Source organism: Littorina saxatilis, linkage group LG1 (genome assembly GCF_037325665.1).
Source record: "Littorina saxatilis isolate snail1 linkage group LG1, US_GU_Lsax_2.0, whole genome shotgun sequence".
Lineage (NCBI taxonomy): Eukaryota > Metazoa > Mollusca > Gastropoda > Littorinimorpha > Littorinidae > Littorina > Littorina saxatilis.
Window position 1 is genome coordinate 74174785 of NC_090245.1, and position 26139 is coordinate 74200923.

Below are 26139 nucleotides of genomic sequence, written 5' to 3' on the forward strand. Positions count from 1 at the left end.
TTACTCGGTGCTGCTATCCCCGCCATCTTGGGACAAGTTTCTTCGCAGCGTCAGTTTGTAGTTGTTGTTGTTGTTGTTGTTGTTGTATGCCCCACAGTGATCGTCATCGTCATCATCATCATCATCATCATCATCATCATCATTGACCATGACGATGACGATGACGATGACTGTGGGGCATACAACAACACACTGGTTCAGACAAAATGAAATTCAAAACCAGCATCGTCATCGTCATCATCATCATCATCATGACCAAGACGATGACGATGACGATGCTGGTTGTGAATTTCACTTTGTCTGAACGCGCATGGTTCACCGCGTACCGTTTAGCAAGAGGACTGAGTCGCGTATATTTTTTTCTGTTTGAGTCACCGGTCAACAGTTCATGTTGTTGATTTCTTCCGAAAAGAAAAATCCCGCACTAAACGTGAAAAGGATACACTCATCCCGCGTTGAAAGAGGTCACGTGTTGTCTACGTGCAAACCGCGCGCAATTTACCTTGCTTGTTATGCTAACTCGGCAGGATTTGTGCCGGAAATGTATTGATTCATGACGTGTTGTGGTCGCGCAATAAAGAAAGACCGAGACTTTTATATTATATGTGCTTATGGGCAGAATATACCTGCGCAGTTTCAGCGGCACAGACGACGCACTGCATATTATTTATGCCGCTATAGGGATTATGACGAGTACTTGCATTGGCCTGTTTTCCTTTCATGCAACGTGTAGCGGGCTGGGATAATCTGCAGTGCGTCGTCGGTCCTGCTGAAGTTACATATATGAGCGGAGCCCCTTATCAGGAGGGACAGGAGACTTTCTGAGCTTCGACAGGCGGTTTTGACACATACCCCCAAGTATCGGCAGTATAGTGAATCATTTCAAAACAAATACAGGCCTTTAAGAAGGGTGTTTGCCGAAGTGACCACAATAAAACATTAAGACCCCCTCCCCTCCGTCTAACATAACATGATTTTTGAGTCACTTGAGAAAAAGTGACTCTATGTAATCGGTCAGTGTTAGTCTGTCCGGCCGGCCGGCCGGCCGTCCGGCCGGCCGTCCGTAGACACCACCTTAACGTTGGACTTTTCTCGGAAACTATCAAAGCGATCGGGCTCATATTTTGTTTAGTCGTGACCTCCAATGACCTCTACACTTTAACGATGGTTTCGTTGACCTTTGACCTTTTTCAAGGTCACAGGTCAGCGTCAAAGGAAAAATTAGACATTTTATATCTTTGACAAAGTTCATCGGATGTGATTGAAACTTTGTAGGATTATTCTTTACATCAAAGTATTTACATCTGTAGCCTTTTACGAACGTTATCAGAAAAACAAGGGAGATAACTAGCCTTTTCTGTTCGGCAACACACAACTTAACGTTGGGCTTTTCTCGGAAACTATAAAAGTGACCGGGCTCAAATTTTATGTGAACGTGACTCATTGTGTTGTGAATAGCAATTTCTTCCTGTCCATCTGATGCCTCATATAATATTCAGAACTGCGAAAGTGACTCGATCGAGCGTTTGCTCTTCTTGTTCTAAAACAAAAAGGAAAGATGAGAACAATGTTCAAAATCACCAAGAAGAGTACACATAGGTTCCTAAATGTACCCATAACGACTATTTCACAATATAAACACATACACCATCGCAAAATCGAACACATACCATCAACACACACACACACACACACACACACCCACACACACACACACACACACACACTCACTCACACACACACACTCACACACACACTCACACACACACTCACACACACACTCACACACACACACGTACACACACAAACACACATACATACACACACAAACACACACACACACATACATACATACACACACACACTCACACACACACACTCACACGCACACACACAAGCACAGTGTTCTGTGCCTATGCAAAAAACAGTAAACCTTACAGCGGCGGGTGCCCGAGGGAGCAATAAACGCTTCATTATATTCCTTGCTTACCCCCACCTTATCCTGACTGATGAGACAGACATTGAAGGCTAGATCTAATTAAACTCCACTCCCGCCTCGTCAGGTTAAGCGCAGATCTAGTCAAATGGTCCCTCCGCCTGTTTCCTGCCCGTCTATTGGGGGGACTGCTGTCAAAGAGCTAAGCCGGATTGCACTTTTATTTACGCCCTAGACCATGTCGTCTGATCCCCTTGTGATCCGTAACTGTAGCAAAAATAATGGGCTCGTTCCTACCTCTGGTCGTGATTTTGCGATCCATTCCAGTCCAAGGATTTTTGTTGTTGATTTATTTATTTTATTTCGAGAGAGAGAGAAAGAAAGAGAGAGAGAGAGAGAGAAAGAAAGAGAGAGAGAGAGAGACAGAGAGAGAGACAGAGAGAGAGAGAGACAGAGAGAGAGACAGAGAGAGAGACAGAAAAGGAGAGAGGGGGGAAGGTAGAGATGGATGGAGGCATGTGGGGGAGGGGGCTAGCTAGTTTGCTTGCTGGAAGCTGGTAAGTTTAAAATATGTGACTCTAAACTTGTTGCCAATATTTCTTGACTCTCACCGGATCACAAACCGAGACATGACTTCTTTCTTTTGTTTTACGTTAGATAACATATTTACGTACATTTCAATTCCCTGCTGAAGGGCTTTTTGTTTGTCGAAATAAGAACTAAGCAGTAGGTTTGCTCACATTTAGTAATTTCAAATGAAGTGGAACTTTGACAGTAAAATGTATTAAATGATGTATTGATTCTTCATCAATTGTTATATTTTAGTGTTGTTGTTTTCTTACATTCGGGGAGTTTCAATTTAAATCTCCTTCCGTTATCAAAACCAACCTTTTGTTTTATGAAGATGTAATTCTGTCTTTTAGCAGATATCTGAGAATAAAAATGTATTCGTCAAATGGTTTTTTTTGTGATATGGATTTAAAGCCTTGGCATGTCATTTTGTAAGGGCAGAAATGCAGTTAAAGACACGTTTTTAAATAAAAGTTCGAGATTAACCCAGCAGGCGAACATACTGTTTCTGTAACTTGAATTGAAATAACATCTTTGATAAGTGTTTTAAAATCACCAGTTGTGATGGTGTCAGGCTAGACGCTTTTTAGTGGCATCTTTGGTGTAGATAGTAATGTGTTTGTTCAAAATAAAAGGTTGACACTCCCCTTGTTGTTTCCCGTTGTTCGGCAAGTATGAAAGCGAAACAATGTTTCAACTGTTCTTGTATTGTCCGCTCATCCACACATTTTGGAATGATTTGGAAGACCTGTTAAATGACGGTTGTATTCATTTGATACTTTTTTTAAAATCTTTTTTCAGAAATGTTTATTTTGTTTAAATATATAGAAAATCTTAATGTAGATGTTCAAAAACAGATAGACGGCTAACGTTCCAAAATTCAGAATCAAAAACATTAATGGTAGGTTTTGTAACGTTTTGTGCTGAAGATGCTATTATAATTTTGTTTGTAATACTGTATATTTATCAGAGTAAGTTGTGGGAGAAAAGACCATTGTTGGATATATTTTTGCAGAACTTAAAATACAGGTTTGCGGAGGGAAAATATTCCACCATCACCACCAGTATCACCACCAGCATCAACATCATTATCCGTTAGGACAAAATAGACAGCGTAAGTCTACTTCAAATGAGAAACACTCGGGTTTTTTTTTATTTAGTGCTCAACTACGCCATCCGAAAATACAAACATCATGTGTGTGTACGTCAAGCAAGTGCAAACTTTACTGCAATTCAAAATCCCCAACCACCAGTTTGTTTGTTTGTTTGCTTAACGCCCAGCCGACCACGAAGGGCCATATCAGGGCGGTGCTGCTTTGACATATAACGTGCGCCACACACAAGGCAGAAGTCGCAGCACAGGCTTCATGTCCCACCCAGTCACATTATTCTGACACCGGACCAACCAGTCCTAGCACTAACCCCATAATGCCAGACGCCAGGCGGAGCAGCCACTAGATTGCCAATTTTAAAGTCTTAGGTATGACCCGGCCGGGGTTCGAACCCACGACCTCCCGATCACGGGGCGGACGCCTTACCACTAGGCCAACTGTGCCGGTCCAACCACCAGTACATGGTAAAAAAAAAAAAAGGGCATTTAAAATGAAGAAATGGACACTTTTACACACACACACACACACAAACATAAGGTTTATTGACAATACCGTGACCATTAAACTGAAACTGTGAAGAGGAACGTTTCTTTCTTTCTTTGATTGTTTTTACAATTTGTCTGAGACAATTACAGAAATGACACAAATTTGCCGAGTCTGAGAAGCGAAAAAGCAGACAAAGCATGTAAGGACTTTTTTGTACACACATGCTGACTAGAAACTTTGCAGTTAAATGTTAACGACCTGAAACTTCTTTGTCTTCATTAGCTGGCACTGAAGCAATTATAATCACATGAAACACTCGGAATATTTTGTTTCGCGGCTTTAAAAGCAGTTCGTAATGTGGCTACACCAGACTTATTTTGAATGTTTGGTTTTACATTATAAACAGATTGAAGCTAGATTTACTTTCAAAACAGACACCTCAGCTCAGCTCACCTTCACATAAATCGTGCGGATAATCAACAAACGAACCATACTTGCACATACTTTGCGAGAGTCAATATGAACTTTCATCACTTCTTGTAGGGTTGTCTCCAGGGCTCCCCAAATAAAACGAACATCCCGGCGTCATGTAGACACTAGAAACCAAAACAAGTCGCGTAAGGCGAAATTACTACATTTAGTCAAGCTGTGGAACTCACAGAATGAAATTGAACGTAGTCCGCCGCTAGTGCAAAAGCCAGTGAAAGTGACGAGCCTGTTTGGCGCGGTAGCGGTTGCGCTGTGCTTCATAGCACGCTTTACTGTACCTCTCTTCGTTTTAACTTTCTGAGCGTGTTTTTAATCCAAACATATCATATCTATATGTTTTTGGAATCAGGAACCGACAAGGAATAATATGAAAGTGTTTTTAAATTGATTTCGAACATTTAATTTTGATCATAATTTTTAAATTGTTTAATTTTCAGAGCTTGTTTTTAATCCAAATATAACATATTTATATGTTTTTGGAATCAGAAAAGGATGAAGAATAAGATGAACGTAAATTTGGATCGTTTTATAAAAAATTATTTTTTTTACAATTTTCAAATTTTTAATGACCAAAGTCATCATTGATTTTTAAGCCACCAAGCTGAAATGCAATACCGAAGTCCGGCCTTCGTCGAAGATTGCTTGGCCAAAATTTCAATCAATTTGATTGAAAAATGAGGGTGTGACAGTGCCGCCTCAACTTTTACAAAAAGCCGGATATGACGTCATCAAAGACATTTATCGAAAAAAAGAAAAAACTGTCCGGGGATATCATACCCAGGAACTCTCATGTCAAATTTCATAAAGATCGGTCCAGTAGTTTACTCTGAATCGCTCTACACACACACACGCACACACACACACACACAGACACACATACACCACGACCCTCGTCTCGATTCCCCCTCTATGTTAAAACATTTAGTCAAAACTTGACTAAATGTAAAAAGGACTACAAACTTGGACCCCCTGAACATTCACGTTTGGGGTACCCCCGCCTTTTAAGGGGAACGTCTGTGGGGAGCATTGTGCTTATTTCACTTTAATTATTGACAACAAAAGACAGACGACGAATGCGGTGTTCAAGAACAAGGCAGTGAAAAAACAAGCGCAGTCGACTCTCCCGCTTCGGAACCTCTGGCGAGCAAATTTCTTTGACGTCGAAGCGCTGTCGTTCAGGGGGTGAACAGCATTCTTTGACAGCGCTGCTTTCTCCCGAAGACTGTTCTTGATAACGCATGAAACGCGAGTGACGTCATCAGTGACGTCACGTTGATGACGGTAGAAAGTGCGCAGTAAGCAACTGACCAGGATGATGAGGATAAGGCTCTGTGCCATGGTGCCAAGCAGAAGGTACATCACAAAAGGCACTGAGTTCAGACCTGCAACAGTTCAGAGCGGATGTTATGGACAAATGTAATACAATATATAATATAAAGAATACTAAATGGCTTGCTGTGCGATAACAGATTTACATGAGTTAGGTTATTTTAAATACTGAAATGCGAGCGAAAGTTTAAAAAACCCACTAAATAATAATAACCTTCAAGTATTTTCTGCACACACAAAATTGACCGTCCTTACTTAGAAATTAACAAAATGTGTTCTTTTCTTCTGAACAGGGGATATATTTCATCGTTTCCATAGTCAGTCGGAATTAGCTTTCAGTCTTCATAGCTGAAAACAGGGAATAGTGTTAATCAGTGGCATAACCGGTCGGGATTTCTTTCACTCTCAATAGCTATTTATTGCCTGAGTGATATCATAGCCTGGAACCATTGCGACGGTAACATAATTATTCTTACCTTGCGGCATCTGGTCGGTACAGAAGCTGACAAAGACGGCGTTGGAGACAAAGATGGAGACAAGGTAGGACACTCTCTCGCCGCTCTCTGCCGGGATCACAAACACCAGCGTGTTCATGTATGACGTCAGCACTATGGGCACGATGAAACTGATGACGTAGAACGTCGTTTTGCGTCTCAGCTTCATTGTGTATTCCAAGTGAGTTCCCGGAATGGAAGTCTTCTTCTTCTCACCTTCAAGTTTCTCAATTATCCACTCTCCATTAAAAGCGAAATTGTCCACAAAGCTCTCAATGCCGAGACCTGGATCATTAGCTTCCCGCCCAATCAGAGGAACAGCAGCTACACACATTATGATCAGCTTACACTCTTGGGTGTCGAAAGGGTATACTGTCAGGTCCATGCTGCACGTGAACTTCAGCAAGGGCGACGTAGGAAGAGCGACAGTGCCGTTGGAGTAAATGAAAGCTGTATGTCCAGTGTTAACCATCCTGTCCTCAGATGCCCCGTTCATGATGTACACCATGGGTGTCCACAGTTCCACACTTTTCACCTCGATTGAATGCAGGTTTGGGTAAGGTCCGGCTGCTGATGAGTCCCAGGCCAGACTTTGATCACTCCACATCAGAGTGAGAGCCGAGGAAACGCTGACCACCTGCATATGGATAAGTTAAATGTATTCGAAATCTATCTACTTTTATAAACAGTTGGAGAGAGAAAATTCAAAGTTTAAAATCAAACATTTCTTGTCACCAAACATTGGAGCACACACACACACACACACACGCGCGCGCGCGCGCAAGCACACGTCATACACACATTCACACACACTAACGCGCGCGCACGCACGCGCACACACACACACGCACGCACGCACACACGCAAGCGCGCGTGATACTGACGTAACACTGATAAAACACTTACCTGCTTTGCATCATCAATATCAATTATGTCGATTAATATAAACATGACGTCAACAGCCACTGGTGTCACACCCGCTCCTGGTGGTACTTGTCCCTTGATCGCTTCTCGGGAACGCAGGTCTTGCGTCAGAGAGTAATAATTTGACGTCGCCATGACGTCACATAGCAATATGGCCATCACAGTAACAAGAAGCAGGGTTTCAACGGTGCCAGACATGTTTTTGTTATTGTTTTTTGCTAATATGAAAACCAATCTTTACGGACAAGTCTATTGCCAGGTTTTGTTTTTAAAGAAGTTATTTCAGTAACAACCGACTAATTTTATTGTAATACAAATCGTTCCAAACCATACAAAACTGTACGTTTAAGTTCACCTGATTCGCACATTTGTGTACTTTGCATGGAAATAATTAGCTATTTTATACGAATAGTCCTTAACATTCATATACACACTCTCCAAAGGCGATTTAAACAACGAAGAAACAGCTAGAGACCCATATACAACACAGACACTATCCCGGCGGTGATAGTCGCAGTGTTTGTCACAGAAGTCGCTACGCCGTGCATCAGCATTGCCATTAAAACCAGTACCGTAAAATCCCTAGCATAAGCCCACCCCCCACCCCCCCCTGTGCACAGATTTAGGGCAAAATTGGGGGGTGGGCGTTTGCTAGGGATAGACCCCTTTGCACAAAGTAAGTTTTGTGCTCAACCGTGTAATTGAGTGAATACAAACCCCGAAAGCATGTAAGTTAGGTCGTGTGAGTAGAAGTGAAGGAAAAAAGAAAGAAAAAGGACTTTGAGGCAAAGAAGGCCAACCATGAGAGAGAGAGAGAGAGAGAGAGAGAGAGAGAGAGAGAGAGAGAGAGAGAGAGAGAGAGAGAGAGAGAGAGAGAGAGAGAGAGAGAGAGAAAAGGACTGGCTCTTCTGAAAACAACCCGAGCATAGTCATTCATATAAATTTATAAAGTAAAAAGAAAATCGCCAGACCTTTGCAAGGACAAACAATAACAACACAATTCCGGGAAAAAGAAACTTGATGAAATGTCGAAATGTCAACACCAATGAAGCCCTTTCTTTCTGTACAGGGAAGAAATTACACGATCGTCTTTGGAAATGAAACGTTAACTGAACTTGGATTTTGTCTTCAAAAGGCCCAATCTTTCTGAGAAAGAAAACCCCACAAACTTAGGAAAAAAAAGAGAAGAGAAACTCGAAAAAACATGAACGATGGGTGGGAGTGAGGAGAGGGGACAAAGAATAAGAAAAAAGGAAAGAAACACGAAAAGGTAAAGAAGGGGAAAAAGATGACTTTTAGAACAGTCTGCACAAATCCTAGTGAAAGTGAGCCTATAGTCTCCTTGAAAAAAGCAGGGTGGGCGTTTGCTAGGTAGTTACCCCTGTGCACAACTTTTGGCCCAAAGTGGGGGGTGGGCGTTTGCTAGATGGTGGGCTTATGCTAGGGATTTTACGGTAAAAGCGGTAAAATGTTTGCCATTTCCATGGATACGACTTGCCTATTATGTCCTGCAATACAAATGTTAAACAATGCCTGCGATTAGGTGCTCGTGTGGTCGGAATACCGATGCATTACCATGGATTGAAAGGACATTTTGAAAACATCAGAGTTTCCGAGCATTTCTACAAATATTACAGAGTTAACTGTAAACACTAAAGATGAAACTTTTGTGTTACAACTCTGAAAAGAAATACAGATTTGGGTTTTCAGGTTCTAGGCGGAATGAATTAGTCACAGGCCGAAAGACAAAAGAGACATTTAAATGTTGTTTGATTACACTTTCAACTGGGAGCATTGAAAACAAGAAGAACAGAATTGATTTATGAATAAAAGTGTCCTTATATTCAAAGTAGCCGCTTGTAGCCCGCTTTTTCATACACACACACGCACACACACACACACACACGCACACACACACACACACACAGACACACACACACACACACACACACACGCACACACACACACACACACACACACACACACGCACACACACACACACACACACACACACACACACACACACACATAGGATGAGAAGAGTCCAGATTTTGGACGCTGGTAACCTTTCATTCATTTTGAAATAAATTTTCGAAGGAGTCAATATTTATAAAGTAGGTCACAGACACTGTATGTGTCTTGTGTGTCTTGTGTGTCCACTTTCAAGACCGATAGATCGAAGTGATTGTGAATGTTACCTTTTGTCAATAATGTAACGTTATAAAAATGTAAACTTTTCTTGTTGTTTGTAATCCTGGTTTTAGAACGTTAACACTCTATCTGTGGAGAAAAAAAATCTGAGAAAACCAGGTCTCAAAAACTGGGCAGTCTTTAAATGGGGGTTGATTTACAGAAGTTAGAGATCTGAAAATAAATGGGTCATAAAGGGGGGTGGGTGGGGGAGGTGTGGGCTCTTACAAAGGTGCGTTTCACTGTGGCCTTATACCGTGAGACGCATCGCTGGAAAGAACCAAGGATGGCGTTCATTATTAACAGTATACACTTGTTTAAATATTAATAGTGTTATGTCATTTTTGTTAGGATGCATATGTATTTGATGTTTAAATAGTAGGGGTTTTATTCATAGTTAATATGTAAAGCGCGGAGAGCACAGTTCACTGTGGTTCGCGCTATATAAGCTCTCATTATTATTATCATTATTATTATTATTATTATTATTATTATTATTATTTAAGTTATTGAGACATCCCAGTGCACAAAGGGATTTATAGAGCAAATCGAGAAAATTCATTATTGAACGAAGCGCATAGCGCTGAGTTCAATAATTATTTTCGAGATTTGCTCTATAAATCCCTTAGTGCACTGGGATTGTTTCAATAACGATATTGTCAGTACCGCCAGAGAAAAAAGAAGATTCAAAACGCACATTTTGCAACGCGCATTTGGATAGGCGTAACTGTGTGGTCAGGTTTGTGTCAGATCTACTTTTGTGTGGGCTGTCTCAAGTGTGTCGTGCTTTCGTCACACGCAAACTCTTGTTTTAATTTCTGTTGGTAAATTCCAGTGCAGCGTTAAGCTAAAAAGTGATGATCTTTCATAGAGACCTCATTTAAACTCGGAGAAAGGACTGTGCTCTTAGTTATTTGCGATTCGAAACCTTCATCGAGCTTCGACAGATTGACTGTGCAGAGTGTTGCCCCTTGAATTGACTCCGGCCAAGGCCACGGTTAGCACATTTTCAAAGTAAATGTGGTATGTTTCTCGTGTTGTATCTTCACTCATCGGGGAGACTGGTACTATATATATGAACCGTAAGAATGCTGTGAACCCTACACGTATTATGTCCCCATCGTTTGTTTGTTCACATTTGCCCAACATGTTAATTTGCTGCGGGGTTTATGTCGTCTGCTAGGCGGCTAGGGCAATCGAACCACGGCACTGCACTGCAGTCTCATTTCAATGTGACAGGGGAGGCTACCGCTCCTTTCACAGCAGACTCTGCACCCGAGTTGTTGGCCTTTAAGTCAACACCTCTGGATTGTGGAATTCTGTTTGTGATGGGGTCTGGTGGTTCCCGATTGTCTGTATGTTCATGGAAACCTTCGGGTTTGCATAACAGTTTTTATAGGGCTAATAAATTAGCCCTAACATTTTCAATCCTGTTTGATTGCACTTCGCCTCCCGAGGTGATCGTAGTGTTTCGGCACACGGTTACATCTGGCGCTGCGAGCAGGGTTGGGACTCGGCATGATATGTTCAGGTGATGGCATGCATAATATGACCACTGAACATTTTTGTGCTGTTCCCATTCTGCGAACTTGGGATGGACAGTGGTCCCCCGGTTCGGAACTTCGGGACGAAGTTTATTCAAACGGGGGCGATTGTGACAGGGGAGGCTACCGCTCCTTTCACAGCAGACTCTGCACCCGAGTTGTTGGCCTTTAAGTCAACACTTCTGGATTGTGGAATTCTGTTTGTGATGGGGTCTGGTGGTTTCCGATTGTCTGCATGTTCATGGAAACCTTCGGGTTTGCAAAACAGTTTTTTTAGGGCTAAGAAATTGGCCCTAACATTTTCAATCCTGTTTGATTGCACTTCGCCTCCCGAGGTGATCGTAGTGTTTCGGCACTCGGTTACATCAAAAACAACAATTGCTCGTCTGCACGCATGAGGCAGGCTGCATGGTAATAAGTTTTATACATGGTAAGAACGTTATTAACCCTACACGTTTTCGATTCCGATTGTTGTTGCCTTGAAATAATAATTCGGAAACCATTCATTTACTGAACTGATGCAGTCGTATTTCAGTGTAGTCTACTATAACAGAGTCGACTTCCAAATGCTGGTCTAGCTGATACGTTATCGGAATAACACTTGTGTTTTCTGTTTGCCGCTGGGAATTGTACACTAACTCATCATTTTTTAGTAATGTGGTTAACAAGCTACATGCCACGAACACGGCATATGAGAAGAATCTTTGCAAGTCAAAACGAGAAGAGACCATTTGTGGAAGAGATACAGCCGCTTCTATTTTTAGATCAGTGGGCTTAACTGTGGCACAGGCGCCTGCGATCTGTCAGGGAAAAAAACTTCTGCTTTGAGCCGCAGGAAATGTGTGGTTATTTTTTGGTTAATTCTGAGGATGAGAGTACAGTCTCGCTTTGGCAAAGGGCGTAAGAATACTCTCTGTGGAAAAGTTAGCGCACCCCAAGAGTGCGCTAACATATTTAAGCGCATCGCCATTAGCCAATCAACTGGTTCACATCAGTCATGTGACACCAGTACTTACTGACAATTATTATTTAAGTTATTGAGACATCCCAGTGCACTAAGGGATTTATAGAGCAAATCGAGAAAATTCATTATTGAACGAAGCGCATAGCGCTGAGTTCAATAATTATTTTCGAGATTTGCTCTATAAATCCCTTAGTGCACTGGGATTGTTTCAATAACGATATTGTCAGTACCGCCAGAGAAAAAAGAAGATTAAAAACGCACATTTTGCAACGCGCATTTGGATAGGCGTAACTGTGTGGTCAGGTTTGTGTCACTGGATCTACTTTTGTGTGGGCTGTCTCAAGTGTGTCGTGCTTTCGTCACACGCAAACTCTTGTTTTAATTTCTGTTGGTAAATTCCAGTGAAGCGTAGCTAAAAAATGATGACCTTTCACAGAGACCTCATTTAAACTCGGAGAAAGGACTGTACACTTGTACTCTTAATTATTTGCGATTCGAAACCTTCATCGAGCTTCGACAGATTGACTGTGCAGAGTGTTGCCCCTTGAATTGACTCCGGCCAAGGCCACGGTTAGCAGACTCGGATTTTCAAAGTAAATGTGGTATGTTTCTTCTGTTGTATCTTCACTCATCGGGGAGACTGGTACTATTATATATATATGAACCGTAAGCATGCTGTGAACCCTACACGTAGTATGTCCCCATCGTTTGCTTGTTCACATTTGCCCAACATGTTAATTTGCTGCGAGGTTTATGTCGTCTGCTAGGGCGGCTAGGGCAAGCGAACCACAGCACTGCACTGCAGTCTCATTTCAAAAACAACAATTGCTCGTCTGCACGCATAAGGCAGGCTGGTAATAAGTTTTATACATGGTAAGAACGTTCTTAACCCTACACGTTTTCGATTCCGATTGTTGTTGCCTTGAAATAATAATTCGGAAACCATTCATTTACTGAACTGATGCAGTCGTATTTCAGTGTAATCTAGTCTGCTAATGTATATATTCCAAATGCTGATCTAGTTCAGTGGTACGTTATCGGAATAACACTTGTGTTTTCTGTTAGCTGCTGGGAATTGTATACTAACTCATCATTTGGTAATGTGGATAATAAGCTACGGCATAATTATGAGAAGATTCTTCGCAAGTCGAAACTGAAAAATAGACACAGCGGGTTCTATTTTTAGATAGTGGCAACTGTGGCACAGGCACATGCAATCTGTCAGAAAAAACCCACTTCTGCTTTAATTGAGAAGCAGGAATTTATAGTATTTTGGTATTGTGGAGAATATAAGCTGCATGTCATTAATTAATTCTGAGGATGAGAGCACAGTCTCGCTTAGGCAAAGGGCGGAAGAATACGCTCTGTGGAAAAGTTAGCGCACTCCAAGAGTGCGCTAACAGTTTTAGCGCATCGCCATTAGCCAATCAACTGGTTCACATCAGTCATGTGACACCAGTACTTACTGACAATTATTATTATCATTATTATTATTATTATTATTATTATTATTATTATTATTATTATTATTATTATTATTATTATAAATCAGAACAGCAAGTCATGTAGTGTTGTTGATAATAATATCAAAGGTTTTAGATGGAGCGTTAACAATGTGCGTTTAAATATCCAATTACCAGTGTGGCTTTCAGTCATGTAAGCTGAAAATAAATATAAAAACCGTACACTGAAACTAACACCTTGTTATATAGATATATATATATCTATATATATATATATATATACGACTTGTGTCTGTCTGTGTGTCTGTCTGTCTGTGTGTCTGTCTGTGTGTCTGTCTGTCTGTGTGTGTGTTCGCGATGCACGGCCAAAGTTCTCGATGGATCTGCTTCAAATTTGGTGGGCATATTCAGGTAGACCCCGGACACAACCTGGTCGATGAGAATTTTCAACACGTGCTCTCAGCGCGCAGCGCTGAACCGATTTTGGATTTTCGGTTCATCTTCCCAGATCCATTCCCAGTAACTCTTCCTTATCTTCTCCAGTGTTTTGTGTTTATCTCCCTTCCTTCGTGTGGCGTCAATCCATATTCCCGTTACTATTTTTAGAAGGTCACTGTCCACAACGCTCAATCCATATTCCCGTTACTATTTTTAGAAGGTCACTGTGCACAACGCTTTCATCCCGGCGAAGCCGGGTATTACTCTTCCTTATCTTCTCAAGTGTTTTGCGCGTTTATCTCCCTTCCTTTGTGCGCCAGCAAAGCCGGCGTACACCCGGCAAAGCCGGGTCCCCAGCGAAGCTGGGTATTCGGCTTTACTTCTTCCCGGCAAAGCCGGCTACCCGGCAAAGCGGGTATTCATCTAGTATATATATATAGATATATATATGTTCTTTGGTCATGAATTTACTGGTAGAGCTTTTGGTCTATCAAAATCAGTAGTCGCTGAAAATAAACTTCAGCGACAGAAACATCAATGTTGAAGTGTTATGAATGTGTATTGAACAGGTGATGAGAACAAGGTGTGTGCATGATGCGTGTAAGTTGTGCATATGATTTGTGTTAATGCGAGTGGCTAGGGAGTTACTGTTTTAATTAGCTGTGCTGGTCTTTCTCCAAAACATATTTAGAACATAAATTAATTTATGATAAAATCATTAAGTGTGTTATCCAGAAAGTTGTGCTTACTTTACTGCAACATCAGGACAAACCAGGTCAGTAACCAGCCGGAAACCAATCACAAGATAACCACAGGATAATACATACTTTTGAGTTGTGTGCGCAATTACACAATTCTTGCGACAGAAATCTTTCAACTAAACCTATTTAACCTGCTATCATGCGTGGAGAAGATGAGAGAGAACGCCCGCGATGGTTTTAACTCCATCAAACACATCAATACGCCCGTCTGAACATTACGCTTTAAAAGGTTTTAAACAAACATTTCAAAATGGATAATAAACATCAGAAGAGTATGCTCTAAAGTCAAAATGCGCGGTGCCGAAGTCTGGAGGTAAACCAAGGGCTTAATGAAGTTTTTGTTTAGTTTTTATAATGGATGGTTTGCACTAACATGCGGCATGTGTGTCAGGAAAACAAGGCGATGGAGTCAAAAAGTAAAACGGTGATTATCGACCTAAAGCGTCTGAGAGTACTAGTTGTGTCTAGTTTCTTCTGTGTGGGTTTTTGTTTTATTTCTTCTCCGTCTCTTCTTTTTGTTCATCTGTACGTGTGTGTGTGTGTGTGTGTGTGTGTGTGTGTGTGTGTGTGTGTGTGTGTGTGTGTGTGCGCGTGTGTGTGTGCGTGTGTGCGTGCGTTTGTGTGTGTGTGTGTTTGTGTGTGTGTGTGTGTGTGTGGGTGGGTGTGTGTGGCTGGGTGTTTGTACAATTGTGTGTGTGTGTGTTTGTGTGTCTGTGTGTGTAGAGCGATGTTCAATAAAATGACTGAATAAATCTTCTTGAAACTTCACACGTGGATTCTTCCAGATGACATACCCAACCGTTTTATGTTCTTGTTTTTTGTTTTGATAAATGTCTTTGGTGACGTCATATCTGGCTTTGAACACGTTGAGGCGGTACTGTGATGACCTAAATCTTCGATAAATGTCATTGAAATTTTTGTCAAACAATCTTTCAACCGATGCGGACTATATGATTGCAGCTTGGAAGCTTAAAACATAATTATTTATTTGTTTATTAAAAATCTTAAACTTCTGATTAAAATTGAGAGATTGATAAGAGTTCGCAAGCTTCGTCGAGACAAGCGCGACCCGTCTCGGTCTTCTGGTTTTAGCTAACCAAGTCTTTCTAGTCTTGGTGATGACTGATCCCGGGTTTTCAGTGGTTTTCTTTTAGTCTCAGGCCTCGACTATATGTTTTGGGCAACATCTTTCTTCTTCTTCTTCTTTTATTTCTTCCAAAAGAACTCATTTACACCTGACGAAGTGAGGCATCTTATTCATCTGGAAAAGTGAATCAGTCGGACATAATTTCTTTCAAAGGCAGAAGTGAAGCAAGATTTCTGCTTTACATTTGTACCTTTCTCCAAGTCATCGGAAATACCAGTATAAATTTCTGTAAGTTTTTAACAGTAAACCATGCCAGCGCACGCGCACGCACGCACGCAAACACATACACACACGCACGCACACACACACACACACACACACACACACACACACACACGCACGCACGCACGCAGAGACTTTCGCATGTTGGTTGACTGGCTGATCGGACCAACAACTTAATTTTGACATGAAGAAACACATGACAACGTTTGATTTTATTGTTGAAAACATCAAAGCTAACACTTTGAATGAGGAAATGTTTAATTACAATGCAATAAAAGTTCACATAAATAACAGCAGGTAATAATGATTCGGAATCATTGTCCTCGCACAGAACACACAAAAGACACAGTCCCTCCCGTGTACACGATTTGGCTCACCATCTCAGATTGGATAAAACCAATCCCTCCACTTGGACACATACTACATCTCTCATCTTCAAAACAGGATAATCGTCGCCAGCTCTCAAGTTGTTCGTTCTCACAGCTATTCTAATAGCTAACAAGTGCACACAAACACAAGAACAAACTCTAATTATGAGACTACGTGGTCCTGAAATCAAGATTGTGATTTTACCAATGAACATACTAGCACACATTTTTGTAACAGGGTGGCCTCGATGTGCAAGCTATAGGCTAACTGATTGTGGTGATCTGAAAGAACACGCAAATAACGATTTCTTGCGGCGAGACATCTACTTACACGTATTACTCTCTAAAACCAATAACCTAAGCGTACGAATAAACAAACAATAATAGTACATTTTGTGCCCGGACATTTCGCTCCTAAACATATCGCCCCCAAAGCCAAATGTCCTTGAGCAAATCATTTGCCCGACGACACATTGCCTGCCTCTGGTACGCATGTTCTGTCCTTGGATGGAGATCATGCGTGTCAAAACTACACTTAATTCACCATTTTGCATAAAACCCAGACAACGAAAACAGTGTTGAGCACAAGTGCGATGAGAAAGGAGAGGACATCGACTCTCTCCTTTCGTCGTTGCCCTGCATCAACAGACTTTGATGATCCAAAATCCTCGCTCAGAGGATGAACCGCGTTCTTCGACCTCCGTTTCTTCGAGGCAGAAGCGTCATTGGTGACGTGTGGAAGGATTGCAACATCATCAGTGACGCCATCGATGACGTCATTATGTTTACGACGGTAGAATCGACGCAAAAAATAACTGACGAGGAGAACGTAGACAGCGCTCTGCACCATGGTTCCGAGTTGAAGGTACATCACTAGAGGCACGGAGTCAAGACCTGAAAATGGGTAACAGATTTGAAGAGTTCCGCGGAATTAAACAGCTGGGCTAAAGATATTGAACAACGTGACAAAAGAAGGTTTGAGCCCATTCGGAATTGGAGTCTGGACCCTGTTAGTCAAGGACAACAAGAGAATCATAATCCTATTTCTTTTTCGGTTGTAAGAGAATGGCAGGAACCCAACCTGCAACCTGCTATCACGTTTTTCAAACTATATAGCCATCGAAGAAATTAGAATAAATGTTATTGCTGCTAATTAATTAACTTACCAAGACAAACTTCTATCATAACATTCGCATATAAAATCGTAGGTCACCTGTTAAAATATAATTGTAATATTATTTTTTTCATTTTGACAACTTGCATTTAAAGGTATAGCCATCGCAATTCATGTCAAAATCACATATCAAAGCATCTGCTAACATGCATATCAGTGTCAATTTCTTGACGTTCGTAATAGCGTCTCTGGGTCAAGACAATCAAAACAGAACCCCAGGAGGGCGAATATTTCTTGCAAGCTAGTTTACCTTGCGGCATCTGGTCGGCACAGAAGCTGACGAAGACGGCGTTGGAGACAAAGATGGAGACAAGGTAGGACACTCTCTCGCCGCTCTCAGCCGGGATCACAAACACCAACGTGTTCATGTATGACGTCAGCACTATGGGCACGATGAAACTGATGACGTAGAACGCCGTCTTCCGCTTCAGCCTCAGACGGTACTCTAAGGAACCCGCTGGAAGGGAGGTCTCCTGGTTTACAGCTAACACGCTTTCAATCTTCCACTCCCCGCTGACAGAGAAATTGCCCATGAAGGTTTCTCGCGATACGACAGAGTTACCATCATGACGACAGCGGGTTGGGATGAAAGACAACGGAACCACGAACACCCTGCAGTCTTGAACGTCAAAGGGGTAGACTTCCAGGTCCATGCTGCACGTGAACCGAATCAGGGGTGACGCAGCGAGCGAGACAGTACCGTTAAAGAGAAGAGTAGCTCTTGGTCCCATGTCCACCATTCTGTCATTGGACGCTCCGTTCATGATGAGTACAATGGGTGTCCATATTTCGTCGCTGTTCACCGCGACGCTCTGCAGATTCGAGTAAGGCCCCGTGGGAGAGGCGTCCCAGGCAAGGCGTGGGTCAGTCCAGGACAATATCAAAGCTGAGGACACGCTGACGACCTGTTTCAGAGTAAAAGTACTCGTGTGTGAAACAGTCTTTTATCGGCCTTCTAACCACAAGAGCTTTCTAAAAACAATTCTCACGCGTTCTTTCAAAAACATATACTAAGCTCGTTGTAAGACATCTGATCAAAACAATGGTGAACAAGTGATATGTAATCACAACAGGAACCTATTATCAGTGTGTATCGACTGTCATAAAACTAGCCTAGTGGTTAAAACGTCCTTCTTTCCATGTGGAAAGTTTGGGGTGTGAATCCCGGTTGCGCTTTGTGGGTTAAGGACCAGCTAGTTCCTTACCCACCTTCGTGTGTACACGCAGTTAAAAGACCAAGTGCGCATGAAAAAATAGTCCTGTTAACCATGACACAGTTTAACAGGTTATAGAAACACAGAAATACCCAGCATACATCCCTCGACAACAGAGTGGCTGGGGAGGGGGGGGGGGCAGTGACACACTTAAAAACCAACTCCTGCAAAACAGGAGTGTTCTAGCTCGGGAGTTGCGCCCAATGAACGCAGTAGAAGAATAGTCAAGAATGAGTCAGTTATTCGCTGCGATCGTGGTTTTAACTAGTCGACCACGTGTTTTCCGTCTGTCACACTAAAGCGGATCGCAACTCTTCCACAACGCTTGAAAATTCCGACAGAGTTATTTCCGGAAAACGTCTTGTGAATGCACGAAACACATCCTGCATACGTTTAAGAGCATACCTGTTTTGCGTCATCAATTTCCAGAAGATCGAGAGGAACAAAGTTGATGTCAATGGTGAGGAGCGTAATTCCCTCCCCTGGTGGAACCTTGCCTTTGACCACCTCTCGGGAACGCAGGTCTTCCATCAAAGAATAGTACTGTGACGTGGCTATGACGTCAGCCAGCAGCATGGTCAGCGAAAACGTAATAAGTACGGTCTCAATAGATGATGTCATTGTGATCAGATGATTCTGAAATTAAACAAATGCACACATGTACTTGCACGCCGATGTTTAATTATATATTTTCTATTATAATTGTGGCCACAGCTCAACTTAGTGTCTATACATACTGTATTTTATATATAAGGCTGTTGGGTCCATCATCAAAATTGTACTACCTTGGAATTATGAAGATTATATATTTCATTAACAGCTTCCGTTCATTAAATCTGTCTACTGTTTACATACAACTTAGCTTATAAGGTAAAACAAAATTACTTAATTAAAAGGGTGGTATTTAAACTGATAAATAGATCAACATATCAGTGCGTAGCTGCATATATTAATTAATAATTAATCAACTTTCTTTTCAGTAAGAAATCATAAAATGAAATGACCAGAAAATCAAAGTTTTAATCAATCAATAAATCAATCAGCTAATCAGTCAATCCATTAATCAATAATCATAATAATAACATATATGTAGAACAAATACTAACCATAAACAGCGCGACAGCAGCAACGTGCACAAGCGCAGGTTCAGAATGTATTCCGCAAAAAGTCGGAAAGCTATATGTTTTAAACTCATCAGGCCATCCAATCAATCCTGGAGGTAAATTGCTGTCAGTGTTTACCATTCTCTTTGCAAAACATGTCAGTATTTGGAACACGGACAAAACCAACGCAGTGTTCGCCATTAGCTCTTAAATTGATCGAGCCTTCGATAAACTCTCGTGACCATTTTTGTTCTTCGAACTGAAAAATCGAGCTCTTTTCCACTGGCTCTGTGTGTGTGTGTGTGTGTGTGTGTGTGTGTGTGTGTGTGTGTTTGTGTGTGTATGTGTTTATGTGTGTGTGTTTGTGTGTGTATGTGTCTGTGTGTGTGTGTACGTGTGCGTGCGTGCGTGTGTGTGTGCTAGTGAGTGTCTGTCTGAATCTGTGTCAGTGTCTGACTGTCTGTCTGTCTGTGTGTCTGTCTGTCTGTCTCTATGTCTGTCTGTCTGCCTGTATGTGTATGTGTCTGTTCTCGCAAGAGTGCGCGCGCGTAAGTGACTAAACGTCTGTCTGTCTGTCGGTCTGATTGTCTGTTCGTATCTTTATATCTGTTTGTGGGGTTTATTTCCGCCAGCGATCCCCCTGTCTGTCGGTCTGTCTGTCTGTCTGTCTGTCTGCCTCTGTGTGCATGCGTGTATATGTATGTTCGTGAATGTCTGTGTCTGTCTGTCTCTCACTCTGTCTGTATCGTTATTTGTGTATTTTTTGCCTCCCTAAAAATGAATCGGTTATCATGCTTACAACTTTGTGTTTCTGTGAAAAAGTTCTGTCAACTCTGTATCTTTTGATTTGAATTCTCACAACTCCGAAGCTTGAACAATTGCTTTGCATTATACTGGAAATTACGGTTTCAAGGAGTCTGGCTGTCTTAATGTATTCTTCGATTAAAAGTAGTACTGCTTAGTATTACGTAAGGCAAAATGTTAATGTACGAAATTTTCGCTACATTATTTTAGCTTTTGATTTGTTTACGGGCGGGGGGGTATGTATTCGTTGCTTTTAAGTTGTTGGTCGTATATATACATATATGCGCAATTCCTCATGACGACGTGCAAAACGGTTACATCCAAAGGTAATTTACACGGATTTTGTTACTCCAGATTTTAACGTCATAATATAATGATCCAGTGCACTGTGTGCATTACACTTGAGAACATATGCATTCACTCCGCTGTTATAAAAACCACTATCTCTTCGTGTTTGTTTTGCTGTAAAAAGTGCGGTTGTTCGAACAGGTCGTGTATGTTCAAGGTGACGCATATTGACGTTTTGACGAGCAGACGATCCGGTGGCAATTACGTTCTTTCTTCATTTCGTCATAGTACTAACCTTGGACACACCATTGCCATGGGAACAGCGGATGCTTTTGAATTTGCATTCATTACGTCGGCTAGAAACCGGTCCATTTAAACTTTGCGAAGATTTGAAATTAAGAAAATGCAGTGAGGTCAGTAATTGTTCCCGGTTGTTTGTGAAGGATCTTTACGTGAGTAAGTAGGTGCCTCGTGGAGTTCGTTCGCTCGTTCGATTGATCGTTTGTCAGTTGAACTATCTTCACTCTTTCTTTCATAATTTGTGTTCGTTATGTGTCCGTTTGATCGTTCTTTCGTAGTTTCGTACGTTAGTGATTGTAACTTATTGTTTTGTCAATAACAAACATTCCAACAACATACCTGTCTTGTTTTTTGATTCTTTCTTTCATGGTTAAGATTTTGAAAAGGAAATTGATAGTTCGATCGTTCGTTCGTTTGTTCGTTGAGATTATAGGTGTTCGTTTGTTCGTCATGTGTCCGTTTGATCGTTCTTTCGTAGTTTCGTACGTTAGTGATTGAGTATGTTGATGCATTTCCAATTTTCTTTGCTTATTCCGATTACTAAAAGGAAATCAATAGTTTGTTAGTCAGGTAGGGAATTACTCACGTGGGTTGTTAGTTAGCCAGTTCGTTATTTCGTTTGTTATTTAGTTCGTTCGTTCGTTCGTTCGTTCGTTCGTACTGTCCGTCAATTGAATAACAGAGCGCTCAACAACTTATTTCAAGGTATTCCTGTTGTGTGGTGACATAATAACATAATAACAACCCCAACCCGAACTGTATAGCTCTTGAGGCGATTAGACATAGTGTTCGGTCAGTTATATCCCTTGAAACAATTATAATCTCAAAGAAGTATAATCTTTTATGTTGCAAAACGGACTGTATACCCTCTTTCTATTTTTTAAACCGATCTAAGCAAAATTAACTTTAAAGTGAAGGAATTAAGTCCGGGAACAAACTCTGCACTCGCTTACCCAATCGCTTATTTGCTCACTCACTCACTCACTCACTCACGATCACTAGCTTACTTACTCACTTATTTGAGGGCAGCAAGATCAAGGGACCATAACACCAACATGTAGTAAACTCTAATACATTACGAACTGTTGGATGAACAAGCGATTTTCAGCCTCTGAAAAAGACGTTCCTGATTCTCCAAAACTTTCACATTAACACAAAAACAAGAACCAATTTCCTTTTATTCGTGAGAAGATATAGACCTTGGATCAAGACTGTGATCTCACCAATGAGCAACAAAAGAACGTTTTGTTAGGCCGAAGAACGGATGCGCACGGGAGCAGGACACTTTAATCAGTGATACACTGATACGATTCGATCGTACAGATTAAACATTTTCGAATCAACATCAAGCCATAGGTTTATTATGACTTATTGTGGCAAAACTTCTACGTACTAGGGTGTATGATTAAAGGCACAGTAAGCCTCCCGTAAACCATCACAGATACGGTCAGGCTTTTACACACAGTACAAAGACCCTTTCATTTAAACACTCACCGATTGAGAACATTCTAGGTGCCCTCCGTAAACAGCGAACAATTTTCAAAGAATTTATTTTTGCGTGGTTTATCTTACCCCTGAGCCATCGTGAACCCGTGTGATCCAGTTTCCCTTTTTCACAATGTAGTCGTCAGTTAGTCATTTGAATGCGACTCGATGTGAGCTTATCTACAATAGCACGTTTTTATGCACGAAACAAACGGCTGTGGTTCACAAGAACTCTAGTGATGGCTTTTGACTGTTGAGAGGAACGGCGATATGCATAAACCGTCGTCTGCTACGACCCTTGCGTGACCCTGCTTCCGGGCTTTTCTTTTTTCAAACTTTCACAACTTCGAATTGTACTGATCTTGTCTTGATGAAAAAATAATTCTTTTGTAAGAATGTTTGTGTAACAAGCTGTCAATTTATTATTTAGATTTTAAAAGTTAGGTCTAGCGCAAAAACGCACCACGGTCCAAAAACATTCTGATAATCATCGATCCACGGCTATTGCCAGTTTACATCGATAGAATGAGACCCGAAGGGAAGTAACTCATTTTTGACCTGAGTTCAGGATGGGTCCAAAAAGTGTTCGAGACAATCTGCAAAATTAATTCTTTAAAAATTGCTCGCTCTTTACGTAGGGCACCTAGGATGTTCCCGTTTGGTGAGCGTTCAAATGGAAGGGTGTTTGTACTGTGTGTACAAGCCTGACAGTATCTGTGATGGTTTACGGGAGGCTTACTGTCCATGCGTGATTTCCGGTATTGAATATTCATAACAGCCGTCCAGCACCAAAACGAGGCGCCATTGTTGTAGAGGAACAAGTCCACGAAAATAAATTCTTTGAAAATTTCTCACGCTCGACAGAAAGCAGCCAGGATGTTCCCGTTCGGTGAGCGTTCAAATGGAAGTATGCTTGTACTGTATGTAGACGCTCGGGGAGCTCTGTGATGGTTTACGGGAGGCTTACTGTGCCTTTAAGACAAATCAAACAAATAACTGGACGTTTCGTCCCCGGACATTTCGCTCCCGGACATTGCGCTTTCGAAACCAAACGAGTTAGAGCACACGTCGTGGATCCTCTAAAATGAATCGCTTGTGATCGAAGTGATAGTTTTGACCAGGAAGGAAAATTTAATGCCCTGCGTCTAGCATGCGTATTCCGTCCTTGGGTGGTGATCATGCCTGCCAAAACTCCATTTATTTCATCATTCCAGATAAAAACCAGACAACGAAAACAGTGTTGAGCACAAGGGCAGTGAGAAAGAAGTCGATTTCGACTCTCTTCTTTCGTCGTTTGACTGCGTCACCGGATTTTGATGATCTGAAATCCTCCGTGAGATGGGGTACTGCGTTCTGGGCGTCTGGGGCCTCCTTGGTGACGTCATCAGTGACGCCGTCATCTTGACGATAAAAGCGACACAAGACGTAGCTGACAAGGAGAATGTAGACGGCGCTCTGCACCATGGTTCCGAGCTGGAGATACGTCACGAGAGGTACGGAGTCAAGACCTGAAAAAAGGGCAACGGACTCGTTAAACTTTGAAGGAAGCAGAACGAGGGTGACTGCGCGTGAGAGCGAGACACAAAAAGACCAAATAATACTGTACTCACGTGTTTGACGAAGACAATATCGTCAAATTCGTATCGTCTTCGTCAAACACGTGAGTACAGTATTGTTTAAGCTTTGAAGGGTTCTTAAAATCTGCGGACTTACACAGCTTGGCTTAAGATATTAAACACCATGAACCAAATCAGACAAGAAGAAAACTCCAAACATAAAATGTCATGAATTAAAATGTTGATCGCCTGATACAATATCAGTTCAAAGCGTTTGAAGGCATTTGGACAACTTACTGTGAAAGGTAGCCATCTCAATCAATGTCCAAATCACATCTAGTCTTCGTTTCATTTTGTCAGACTTCTCACGTCACAGATATTACGATAGAGATACTGAAGTGTACTGAAACAATTCATCAAGACAATTATATAATAACACGATAGCAGGCTAATTTTTTTTGAGGAAGCGTAAGTCTAAGACGCTAGCTTACCTTGCGGCATCTGGTCGGTACAGAAGCTGACGAAGACGGCGTTGGAGACAAAGATGGAGACAAGGCAGGACACTCTCTCGCCGCTCTCTGCCGGGATCACAAACACCAGCGTGTTCATGTATGACGTCAGCACTATGGGCACGATGAAACTGGTGACGTAGAACACCATCTTGCGCTTTAGCCTAAGCCGGTACTCTAAGGGCATTCCTGGAAGGGAGGTCTCCTTATGCAGAGCTTCCACACTTTCAATGGTCCCCTCACCATTGAACGTGCCCAAGAAGCTTTCTCGCGATTCGACAGGGTTTCTATCTGGACGAAACAGGATTGGGACAGGAGATATCGGAACCAGGAGCACCTTGCAGTCTTGAACGTCAAAGGGGTAGACTTCCAGGTCCATGCTGCACGTGAACTGAATCAGGGGTGACGCAGCGAGCGAGACAGTACCGTTAGAGAGAAGAGTAGCTCTAGGTCCCATGTCCACCATTCTGTCATTGGACGCTCCGTTCATGATTAACACCCTGGGTGTCCATACATCGTCGCTGTTTACCTCAACGGCGTGCAGATTGGCGTAAGACCCCGTGGGAGAGGAGTCCCAGGTAAGGCTTGTGTCAGTCCAGGACAAGGTAAGGGATGATGAGATGCTGATCACCTGTTCAAAGTAAATGTACTTTGGAAGAGGAGACGTCGTGGTTATTTTTTAATCGATGTCGGATCTCATTTAACAATCTTGTATCGGTCTCTTAACATTAAACACTTTAGAAACAAGAACTCAGAAGCGTGATTAACCATTCAGACAATCACAAAAGCCAGACGCACCGACAGCAAAGCGATGACAGTCGAATGCACTGACATATGCCTGATTCTCTCTCACCTTCCGAACACACACACACACACACACACACACAAACGCACGCACACACACCCACACACACGCACACACACCCACATACACGTAAACACACACACACACACACACACACACACACACACACACACACACACACACACACACACACACATTCCGACGTAGAGGTTGGCGGAGAGGAGCTACCTCCCTGAAAAAAGAAAACCTTCAGAGGTTCTGCACTGTGAGGATGTGAAGGGACGTGACGTATGAAACGTGTATGAACATACCTGTTTTGTGTTATCGATGTCCAGGAGATCGAGAGGAACAAAGTTGACGTCAACAGTGAGGGGATTTATTCCTCCCCCTGGCGGAACTTTGCTTTTGCCTGCCTCTCGGGAACGCAGATCTTCCATCAGAGAATGGTATAGTGACGTAGCCAT

At 42.0% G+C, this 26139-nt stretch overlaps 1 pseudogene; it reads right to left on the reverse strand.

Annotated features, from left to right (window-relative positions):
* On the reverse strand, positions 1-26139 carry LOC138950744 (uncharacterized; annotated as a pseudogene).